The following is an 11,285-nucleotide window of genomic DNA, read 5'->3' as shown; positions in this document are numbered from 1 at the left end:
GTCCAGTAAGACTTGGGAAGATCCTTCCGGGGTCAAACAAATCCGGGAGACCAGGGAGGAGGCTGGGATGATGGTCCTGGAGGGTGGGACAAGGCCTCAGCTGGGGCTTTGGCTCAGGAAAGAGGGCAGAGAGATTGAAGAAGTGGACTTGATGCCACTTCTCCTTTTCAAACCCTGAGAAGTTACATAAGGAGCAGCCGGAAGGAAGGCCCTTTCCCTTGCCTGTCCTCAGTTGTTATCAAAACATCGGGAGTCAAAACACATGTCTTGTCATCAGCCCGAATCCCTGCTCCCTTTAGCCCTTCCCTGTTGAGTTGTGTTGTCCAGATGGGGGAACAGACCCAAAGTGTTTTATATCTGTGATGTAGGCTCTTATGGACTGATCAGACCAGAATGTCACAAATCTCTCCCATAAGAAAAAAATGCCTTAATTTCCTCTGGTCGCTTAAGATACTGTTAGCGCCCAGCCAAAGAGGGAAGCTGGCCTTACAAGCTAGGCGAGGAAAAGCAGGGCATGGCTGCCTTAGCACTGTAGGAAATATGGCTCCTGATCTCTTAGCCATGATGCAAAATGTAGAAATCCCTGGTAGGCTTTTTAATAAGTCTTGAGGGCCGAAACCTGGTCTGACCTGAACTGCTGTAGTGACAAACCTCACTTAGACTGCTGTTTAGAGTTTTATCCCTCCCATATGGAATATAAAATGCATCAGAAATGTCCATGTGTTAGGAATATACAGAATATATTGAATTAGTAATTAAAAAACTATCCACAAAGAAAAGCCCAAGCCCAGAGGACTTCACTGAATTCTACCAAAATATTTAAAGAATTAATACCAATTTTTCACACACTCTTCCAAAAATTAGAAAGGGAGGGAACATTTCTCGGCTCATCCTGAGGCCAGCTTTACCCTGATAACTAAAACCAGACAAAGACACCAAATGAAAGAAATCTACAGACCATTGTCTCTTAGGAACATAGATGCAAAAATGCTCAACAAAATTCTAACAACCCGAATCCAACAACACAGAAAGAGAATTATACACCGTGACCAAGTAGAATTTATCCCAAGCCTTCAAGGTTAGTTTAACATCAGAAAAATCAAAGAAATGCTCCATATCAACAGAATAAACAACAAAACCACATGATCATCTCAATGAAAAAGGATTTGACAAGATCTAACACCTTTTTGTGATTAAAAAACATTCAACAAACTAGGAATAGAAAGGAACTTCCTTAACCTGATAAAAGACATCTACAAAAGACACACAGCTGACCTAATATTTAGAGGTGAAAGACTGAGTGCTTTCCATGTAAGATGAGGAACAAGACAATGTCCGCTCTCACCACTTCTACTCAGCATTGTACTGGAAGTTCTAGCCAGAGTAATTAGGCAAGAAAAAAATAAAAGGCATGCAGATTGGAAAGGAAGAAGTAAAACTACCTCTGCAGATGACACGACTGTATATACGAAATCCTAAGGAATCCACTAGAAATATTTTGAGCTAATAAGTTCAGCAAGATTGCAGGATACACGATCAACATGCAAAAATCATTTGTATTATTGCAGGTAGTAACAAGTGTTGGTGAGGATGTGGAGATAATGGAAGGTTCACACACTGCTGGTGGGAATGTAAATGGTGTAGCCACTTTGGAAAACATTCTCTCAGTCCCACTGAGTTACCATTTTACCCAGAAATTCCACCCTAAGTATATACCCAAGAGAGTTGAAAACACATGACCACACAAGAACCTGTACACAAATATTTGTAACAGCATTGTTCACAATGGCTACCATGTGGAAACCACTCAAATGTCCATCAACTGATGACAAATAAAATAATAATGTATCCATATAATGAATATTACTCAGCAATAAAAATGAGTGAAGTATTGATACATGCTACAACATGGATGAACATGGAAAACATACTAAGTGAAAGAAGCCAGACACAAAAGGCTGCATATTGTATGATTCCATTTATAAGAAACGTCTAGAATAGGCAAATCGATAGAGACAAAGTAGATTAGTGGCTAGGGTTGAAGGTGGGGGTGGGGAGGAGCTGGGAGGGCAGTGGAAAGTGATTGCTTAATGGGCATGGGGTTTCCTTTTGGGATGATGAAATGTCCTAGAATTAGATGATTGCACAACTTTGTAAATATACTAAAAAATGCTGAATTGTACACTATAAAAGGGTGAATTTTATGGTATATGAGTTACATCTCAGTGAAAAACAATTACCACGAAGCCCCATCCCACCCCTCAAAAACATGCAGCGGCCAGAGCTTGCCCACTGGCTGTAGTTTGCCAACCCCTGATCTAGGTAAGTAGGTTTGTAAGAGAAAAGCAGAATTTTCTTCTCTCCTGTCCACAAAGTTATATATACTTTTTGTTTCAAGTGCTGTTTAGAAAAGAATTTTCTAACTCATGTTTGCCATTGATTTCTAGCTTCGTTGAATTATAGTTAGAGAATATATTTGGTATTTTTAAAGTCCTTTGAGAACAGCTGAGACTTACCTATGAACCCGGTATATGGTCACATGTTGTGAATCCCTGTGTGTGTCACTGAGTACAATGTGTACTCTGCAGATCTTGTGAGCAACATTCTACATATGTCCAAAGATGGAGTTTATTATTTTTGTAGGCAGACCTATTTGTTTCTAAATTAATTCTGCTTTTTAAAAATTAGTAGTAAGGAAAATGTGCTAAACCCACACTTTAATTATAAAATTGCCTGCTTTTACTTTTAGTTGTGTAAATTTTTGCTTTATATATTTTGAATTCGTTTATGGAGGTATCAAATGAAGACTTTTTTATATCTTGATGAATTCAGTCTTTTATCATTATGAAATTGATCACCTTCTTTTCATCGAGCAAGACCTTTTTTCCCTCAAGGCTTATTTCTCCGATATCAATATAGATGCATCAGCTGTCTTTTGATAAGTATTTGCGTGGTATACTTTTCCCACCCTATTACTGTCAAACTTTCTGCATCCTGAAGTTTTATTTGTAAAAGGAGTATTTTAGAAAATCCAGTCTGACAATCCTTGCTTTTAACCAATATTTAGTTCCAATTATATTTAACGTACTTACCAATAGACGTGGGCTAAAATCTGCCACCTCCCATTATGCTTTCAATTTTTTCTATCCTTCTGCGTTTCTTTTCTCATTATCAATCCATTTCTCCTCTCTTCCTGGTTTGGAATCCACAGACTCTGTTTTTATTCTTTTAGTGGTTCGCCTAGAGCAGTGCTTCTGAACCTTGGCACTGTTGGTATGTTTTGCTGGATAATTCCTTGGCGGGACCGTGCTGTAGGAAGTTTATCACACCCCTATCCTCTGCTCACTAGATGGCAGTAACACCTCCCCACACCATCCATGGCCAGAAATGTCTTCAGACATTGCATATATGCACTGGAGGCAAAGTCCATCCCAGCTGAGAGACACTGCCCTAGAAATTACAACATGCATAACCAATGCATCAAAGTCTAACAGTAATCAAAACCTTTACCATCCTCGTGTTTAATGTAAGGACCTTAGAATCTTGATACTCAGAATACAATTAATGGACCAGCAGCCTCAGCAGCCCCTGGGAGCTTGTTAGAAATGCAGAATGTTCTGACCCCACATAGACCTGTTTGATTTTATATTTATACTTCTTTTGTCTTTTATGCTGAAAGTCTTAGTTTTTAGTGAGATTGACATAATTGTTTATTTGTTTTATCCACATTTAAGGATATGTATATAATTATATAATATCTATAATTTTAGCATATTTGGAAACTTACCTATTAAATAAATTCTATAAAACATATAATGTATCATATAAATAGACTATATGTTATATAACTACACATTCTATGTATTAGGAAAACATGAAAACATTGGTAATAGTTCCAAAATGACTACAGATTTACTAATAATCAGTCTACTGAGTATAGCTTAATGTTTCTTTATGGCTGTTTTTGTTTTGAAGAAAGTTGCTGCTTATGGGACCTGAGATCAGTCACATAGCCCTTTTCAACCACCAGCTCTTCCTTGTTGAGAAGTGCTTCAGCCATGGGTACATGGGAAGGATCACTGGCTTTTGGGTCCCACCCTCTGAGATCTCCCTTCCTGGCTTTTCCAGCTAGAGGGTAGCAGCTTCTGTGACCTTTCAGTCGGGAGAATCAAATAAAATAATGATTGTGTGGGGCCGGCCCCGTGGTATGGTGGTTAAGTTTGCATGCTCTGCTTTGGTGGCCTGGGGTTCGCAGGTTCGGATCCTGGGCGCAAACCAGTGCACCGCTTGTCAAGTCATGCTGTGGCAGCATCCCATATAAAGTGGAGGAAGATGGGCACTGATGTTAGCCTAGGGCCAATCTTCCTCACAAAAATAAAATAAAATAAAATAATGATTGTGTGATATTATTACGTTTATGGTTAGGAGCAGTTACTAATCACCCCAGGCTGCAGGCTTTACTTGCTCTATAAGCCTGATCCTTTCTATAAGAGCTGAAGTTTGCTGTTCCAGGCCTTTGATCCTGGGGCTAGGTCAGGGTGAAGAGACAGGTGGGGCCAGGATGAGCTATGCTGCCCTACTTTCTCTTCCCCTGCATGCCTAAACCAGCAGTGATGCACTGGTTGTCTCTCATGGCTTCTTTCATGGCATCGTTCATGAGAACTCACACACTAATATTGTCTCCTTTTTGATGACTCCACTTCTTTGGCTGAATTTATTTTTTGTACAAGTTGCTTCTCCACTCAGCCCTTCAACTGATTCGACCTAGAAGACCTGGATGTGGATGAGTTTGAGGAGCCATTTGGTGCCTTTGGCTGCTTTAACTTCAATGGTCTGAGTAGAGGTTCAAGCAAAGTCCTAGAATCGCTATGCCCTCAATGCAAGTAACAGGATCCACCTGTGGTGCATGAACTGCAGGTGTCCCTGGACTAGATTTACCATGGCTCCCTGAGCAGATAAGGATTACAAGGTGGCACCTCATCCCCAATTGCCAAACTGTTCACACTGAGGACAGTATCCTGCATGGTGTCATCAAGTATGGATGGAAAGAAGACACCAGGTTAATTTCCCCAAATGAATGATGACGGCCCTGAAAACATCCCTCAGATATTATCTCTCTGATCAAAGACGAGTTGCATGCACACTTCTACAGAGATGCACCGACGTGGTCTAGAGTTCCCTGCTCAGCCACAAGGATGTGGGACCTGGATCAGTTTTTGTATGTATGGGTGGGTAGTCAAGATGAAGATGATAAGAGGATTTCCATTCGTTCCCACCAGCTGGCTATGTTTCCCCCCTTCATTCATTTCTCACTCATTCTACCCCCACCTCTCTCTCACTCTCTGCCTCGTTATTCTAAGGCAGCATGTGGTTACCTCATGAACATTCCCACCATTACTGGAGGATTCCTTTGCACTGCAATGAGACAGGAGACAGTCCTTCAGGCATCTCCCAGAGAAGTTGGGACTTTGGACATGTGGTCAACTCTTTCTGTCCCCAGGGAGAAGCTGGGATCTAGGTTTTTTTTCCTGCTCACACTGTACTTAGCTGGAGTAGGGGTTATGGCAGCTGTGTGTGTGCTTGTTCAAAACCTCTGTTCTCGCCAGCCTGCAGGTGTCTAGAGTGTACCAGGTTCCATCAGCACTCTAAGACAGGCAGGACAAACCAATCCCTTGGGCAGCCCCCAGAAAAGTTAGAACTTTGAATCCGTAATCCAGCTCTTTCTCTCCTCAGGGAGAAGCTGGGAGCTGGGGGTTCCTTCTGATCAAATTTGGCTGGGTTGGGGGTAGGGATTATGGCAAGAGGGTATCACGAGTTTTCCTGGCGGCTTTGATGTGGCTTATTTCACACTCACCCAGCGTGCAGGAACCTCTTAACTAGTTTCTGAATTTCTCACAAAAGGAATTCAACTGTGTATTGTTGAATCAATGTGTCTGTGAGGAAAAAGGAGGGTTCTGGGCTCCCTACTCTGCCATGTGGCTGACGTTAACCTCTCAGGCAGATATCCTTTTTGTTTCTAGCAGCCTTCAGATGTTTGCAGCCCAATGACATGAATATATAATGGTTTTGATTCACCTAAAGTTCTATATCAGCCTTGGTAACACCTTGACCCTCCTCTTGCCAGAAGGAGAATGAATAACAAACAAAGCACAATCGATTTGCTTGTTTCGGTCCTACCTCTCATAATCCGTCTCATTAACAGGTAGGACAGTGCAGGACCCTTAATCCCACTTTGCCCAGCACTTGGGTGACAGAATTTTCTACTTGTCCCAGGAAGACTTCTCATATCCCCTAACCAGGACCGTGAAGAGTCTTTGTAATTTCCTCCTTGAGAAAGTCATGTCTCTCTCAGCATCCCATTCTCATCATCAAGACTGTCAAGAAATGTGAAGAAATGTCTTAGATTTTACCCTATTTGCAAGATAACAAATTAATCTTGTCAGTTTCATGGATGCTGGCAGAAAGCATGAGACTCCTGAGTCTAAGATAAAAGATTTTATTATTCATGACACAATAAACAGCAAGAGCTTCCTGTTTGCATTTGTTCCCCTCGTCCACCTCAAGTCCCTCAGAAGTGATACAAAGAGACCCAAGTGGATGCTACACACGTAGAAGGTTTGTGTCACAACTAAGGAATCCCAATCTTTTATTGGTCACAAACAAACCTGCCCAAATTTTGCCTCACGGGGAGGCATTGTCTTTATTATATTGGTTAAAATTAATCCACCCTTTTCCCTAGAGAGAGACACTACCAACATGTCCTATGGCTTATTGTTATTCAAAAATCCTTGAAAAGATAATTCAAGACAGAAGCAGATATAAGCTGTGAAAAAACTTGAGACTAATGAAGAATTGTCTCTCAATATGGTGCACTTTCCCTTTAGAGCATGAGAATAATCAGTTCTCTAAAGAAGGACCACTGAAGATTTTTGACACCAAGACTAACCTTGATTGTGTAGCACACAGGGGTTGTAAAGATTGAAAGAGACAAGAAGAGACAGAAATACCAGGAGACTTGACAGAAAGTCAGTTCCAAGAGAAGACAATGTTAAACCAGGTGACGCAGTGATAGGTGACAGCAAATGAAAAGAAAGCCAAATACGACATTTCAGAATAAATTGAAATGTGTTATCTCAATGGAAAAAAAAAAGGACCTAAATCATTACCTATACCTATAATAAATTGATTCTGAATGGATCCCTGATGTAAATTTTAAAGGTATAAAACAATGTTTTTAGAAGAAAACAAAGGAGGCCATCTTTGAGATCTCATCATAAGAAAAAACTACTTAAACAGAACAAAAATATTAACTATAAAAGAGGACATGACAAATGATATTGCATTAAAATTAAGAGCTCCTGCTCATCAAAGGACACCAAGATAGAATTAAAGATATAGATAGAGAGAGCCAAGAAAGGACTCCTGTCCAGTATGTGAAAAAAAATTTTTTAAATTCAATAAGAAAAGGACAGAAAACACTACAGGAAAAAATGAACAAAATAAAGCGACAATTCAAGAAAAAAGTATCCAATGTCTAATAAACATACAAAAAATGGTCAACTTCCTAATTAATAATGGAACTGCAAATAAAGCCACTACCTGGTTACCATCACACACCAACCACAAGGCTAAAATGAAACTGACAGAAAGTACTATGTGTGCATAAAGATATGTATAAACCAGCCGTCTCATACACCGTTAGTGGGTGTGAAATTCGTACAAACATTATGGAAAACTGTTTCAGAGTATCTCCAAAAGCTGAGTAGATATAAACCTGTGACCCAACAATTCCTCTACCACATATGTACCAAACAGAAAATCATACATCTATCAGCAAACCACACTGTAGAATTTATATACCAGTGCTATTCATGACAGCCCCAACTGAAATGCACTCACACGTGCATCCAGAAGAATGATTAAATTAATTTTTTGATACACAATGGAATTCTATCACCGATAGCATGAAAAAATATAGATAACTTAACAAACATACAGAATTTTGAAGGCTAAGTACAAAAGAGTTCATGCTGCATGATTCCATTCATGCAAATTACAAAGAGGTGAAATTGATGTACGCAGTTAGATGTCACAATAGTGGTCATTCTTGGGGATAGTGACTGGGGCACGAGGCGGCATCTGTGAGCCTGTCAACGTTTTCTTTTTTGATATAGGAGCTGCACACAGAGATGTGTTCAGTCTGTGAAATTTCATTGAGCAGTGCACTCATGACCTGTGCATAAACATTTTTTAAATACATATCAGCAATTAAAAAAATAAGTTGTAAGAAGGTAAGTAGGTTAGTATGCAATGACCTATATTGTGAAGGTGGAAGTTAAAAGTTTTAAATAACTTTAATCATGATCAATTTTTAAAACCATTCTGCAAATTCTGGGTTGAATCTAAGAGATACTAAATCTATAGCACTCAAAGAAAAGGGGTAAAATGCAGAATTTTAAAATAAATTAACAAAGAAGAAATCGACATAGAAAGAATAAGAAAATAGAACAAGTGTCATGAAGAACGCACAATAAGTTGGTAAATGTTTCCCAAATTTATCTTTTATTATATTAAAAATAAAAGACTAATCCTGTTAAAGTCAAATATTGTTTAACTATATTCACTTGGATATTTTTATCAAGCGATATAGCTAAGATAAAAGAACTAAAGTAGATAAATGAAGAATACATTCCATGTACTTTAAGGAGATAATCAACTAGAATGGCAGGATATATATTAGATAAAACAGATTTCAGGTTATAGCAATTTGTTATTGTTGTAATAAGTAGTATTTTAAATTCTAAATATTTCATTATTTATGTACAATTTTCCAATATTATTGCCTGTGATTAATAATCATAATTTGATTGATGTGCATACACACATGAACATGCACACACACACATGTTTATAATATACGTGTGTGTGTGTGTGTGTGTGTACCATCACTCTCTTCTAATATGACTGCTTCAGATGATTCTGTGGGGGATGAGTGAATAAATAACTGAACATTGTGCAAAACCATACAATCTACATTTTTCTCCTAGATGAGAAAATTTTGTATTCCTTATTCAGGCAAAGCAGAGCCTGGATACACTGGAGTCATGGCTCATGAGCAGAAAGGGGCTGACAGTTGGGAAACACAGAGTGATTATTGCAGAAGTATTCACAAGGAACAAATTAGAGTTGTTAAAAAGAGCCAAACACACTTGAAAGATGGAGGAAAGAGTGTAAAAGTAGACAAAGGTGCTCACGAGGAGAAGCATGGTTTTGGTAGCTCTGGACTCGGGAGGATCTGGAGTAGACACTAGCCTTACGAATGTGTTGGACCCTCTGCTTCTGCCTGTGCAGGATGAAAACCATGGAGCCGCTGGCCCAGACCATGAGCCCCAAACAGAAATCATCAGGGAATGACAGCAATGCTACATATAAGGAGTCTCTGGTTTTGTCATGACAAACAGAAGTATCCAAAATCTTTTTTGTTTGTGATGCTTTTGTTGCTCCACTTACCAGTCACATACGTAAGAAAAATTGTGGTTACCAGTATGTGGAGGATCCAGCACAGGATTATAGAGGTGCTCATATACTTGGGAGCTTTTCCTTTTAGCTCTGCTCACCTGGAATTTCTGGGGCTGATTGTGATGGCCTGGAAGATACTCAAGAGGCAGGTGCTACCGATGGACACCCCTCTGCCCACTCTGTGGACATAGAAAAGAAGTTTACATCCAAAACCACTGAAGAGACGTCTCAACCCAAAAGCTGCCATTGTCTGGGGGACTCCTTTAGAGAGAATAAGCAAAGAGTTAGCTACACTCAGGTGCTCAAGAATCAAATCTATGGACCTTGACCTGCACACACTGAAGTAAAGGGCAATATAATGGTAAAGAAGAGAGAAATTGCCCAGGATTCCAACTACAGTCTGTGTGAAGATGGTCATTCCCATTGCCAGGCCCCTGGTGGCCATCTTGTCAGCTTCCAGTCACTGATATTTGTCTTCTGAACTAGAGGATCCTGAATGGGCACAGGTTATGTGTATAACGTCAACTGAAATCCAGTATTCTCCACTTAGCATTAGTTCCACTAAGAAATACTTAGTTAATGTTTTTCCTGTACTAAGAGGTTTCCAAGGGTTGAATGTGTAAGTTTTAAAGAGCACTTATCATGTGAAATCACTCCTGGGAAGGCAGTACACATGGTAACTTCTTCATTCTCCACAAATCTATGAGGCAGGCACTTCTGTGGTTTTAATTATAAAGATGAGGACAAGGTACACACAGAGAGGGAAAGTATTTGTCAAAATCTGCTTAGGGCAGAGTGGGGACTTGAAACCAGTTGGGCTGTGTCAAAAGTCCAGAAATAGCAAACTTTAAACCACCAAATCAATAAATAATGTTTAGTAAGAGTTTATTGTGCCTATAAGATCAGATTACAACCTGGGAGTTTTTAAATTCAAAGACTGATATGAAGCTCAGGGACATGACCATGGTGCAGGATGGCTAACAAAGTGGAATTGAGTGAGTTGTTTAACCTTATTACAATGGGGGTTTCCAGACAGCAGGGGACTGCTTAAAAGTGTTTACCTTATACTATTTTTAGGAAGATGACAAGTTTCTTTTATGACTATCAGAGGCATTTACAAGAAATAACCTAAGTTTGGCTTATGTATATGAAATAAGCTAGATTTGCTTTTGTTTACATGGCTTAAATAGTTTTATCTGCTCAGGGAATTTTCAAGTCTGGTCTCTGTTTTATATTTAATTTTAACAGCTGGTAACAAAAACAGAGCATTGAACTACCATGCTGTACTAAAAAGCTAGTTAGCTATGTTCATGAAATAACCCAGATCTATATTTAGTTTTGATTTGACACCTTATCATTTGATGTTAGACTGGTAGTATTTTACAATTTCATTATAACAAGATTCCATTTATTTGTAAACCTTTATTCTATAGACCAATATCAATTATGAGTAAAGCTTTAGATATCTTAGTAATAGTTGATGCACAGCTGGCAGTAGAATGCTGCAGGAACCTGCCCCATGACAAGGTACTGTAATAAATATAAGAATGGCTTGACATTAAGATGGCCACAGAAAGACTCATTTGTGTTTATGTCGAGAACACAAGTATAATGGCATAAGTCACAGGAATTTTGGAGTAATCACATCATGCCTTAAATTTTGGACATAACACACCAATACAAGATAAAATAGTGTAGGGTAGAAACTAAATTATTATTAATTTAGGCCATTTACATATTTGTTAATACCTGAGTTAAGTAAAATT

General features: G+C 39.0%; 1 pseudogene; it reads right to left on the bottom strand.

Moving 5' to 3' along the window:
* Nucleotides 1-9,071: 9,071 nt before the first annotated feature.
* On the bottom strand, nucleotides 9,072-9,964 carry LOC101394174 (vomeronasal type-1 receptor 4-like; annotated as a pseudogene).
* Nucleotides 9,965-11,285: the final 1,321 nt, after the last annotated feature.

Source organism: Ceratotherium simum, chromosome 33, assembly GCF_057802395.1.
Source record: "Ceratotherium simum simum isolate JZ-2026a chromosome 33, ASM5780239v1, whole genome shotgun sequence".
Classification (NCBI taxonomy): domain Eukaryota; kingdom Metazoa; phylum Chordata; class Mammalia; order Perissodactyla; family Rhinocerotidae; genus Ceratotherium; species Ceratotherium simum.
The sequence above is the reverse complement of the archived record's forward strand: the minus strand, read 5'-3'. Positions and strand labels throughout refer to the sequence as shown.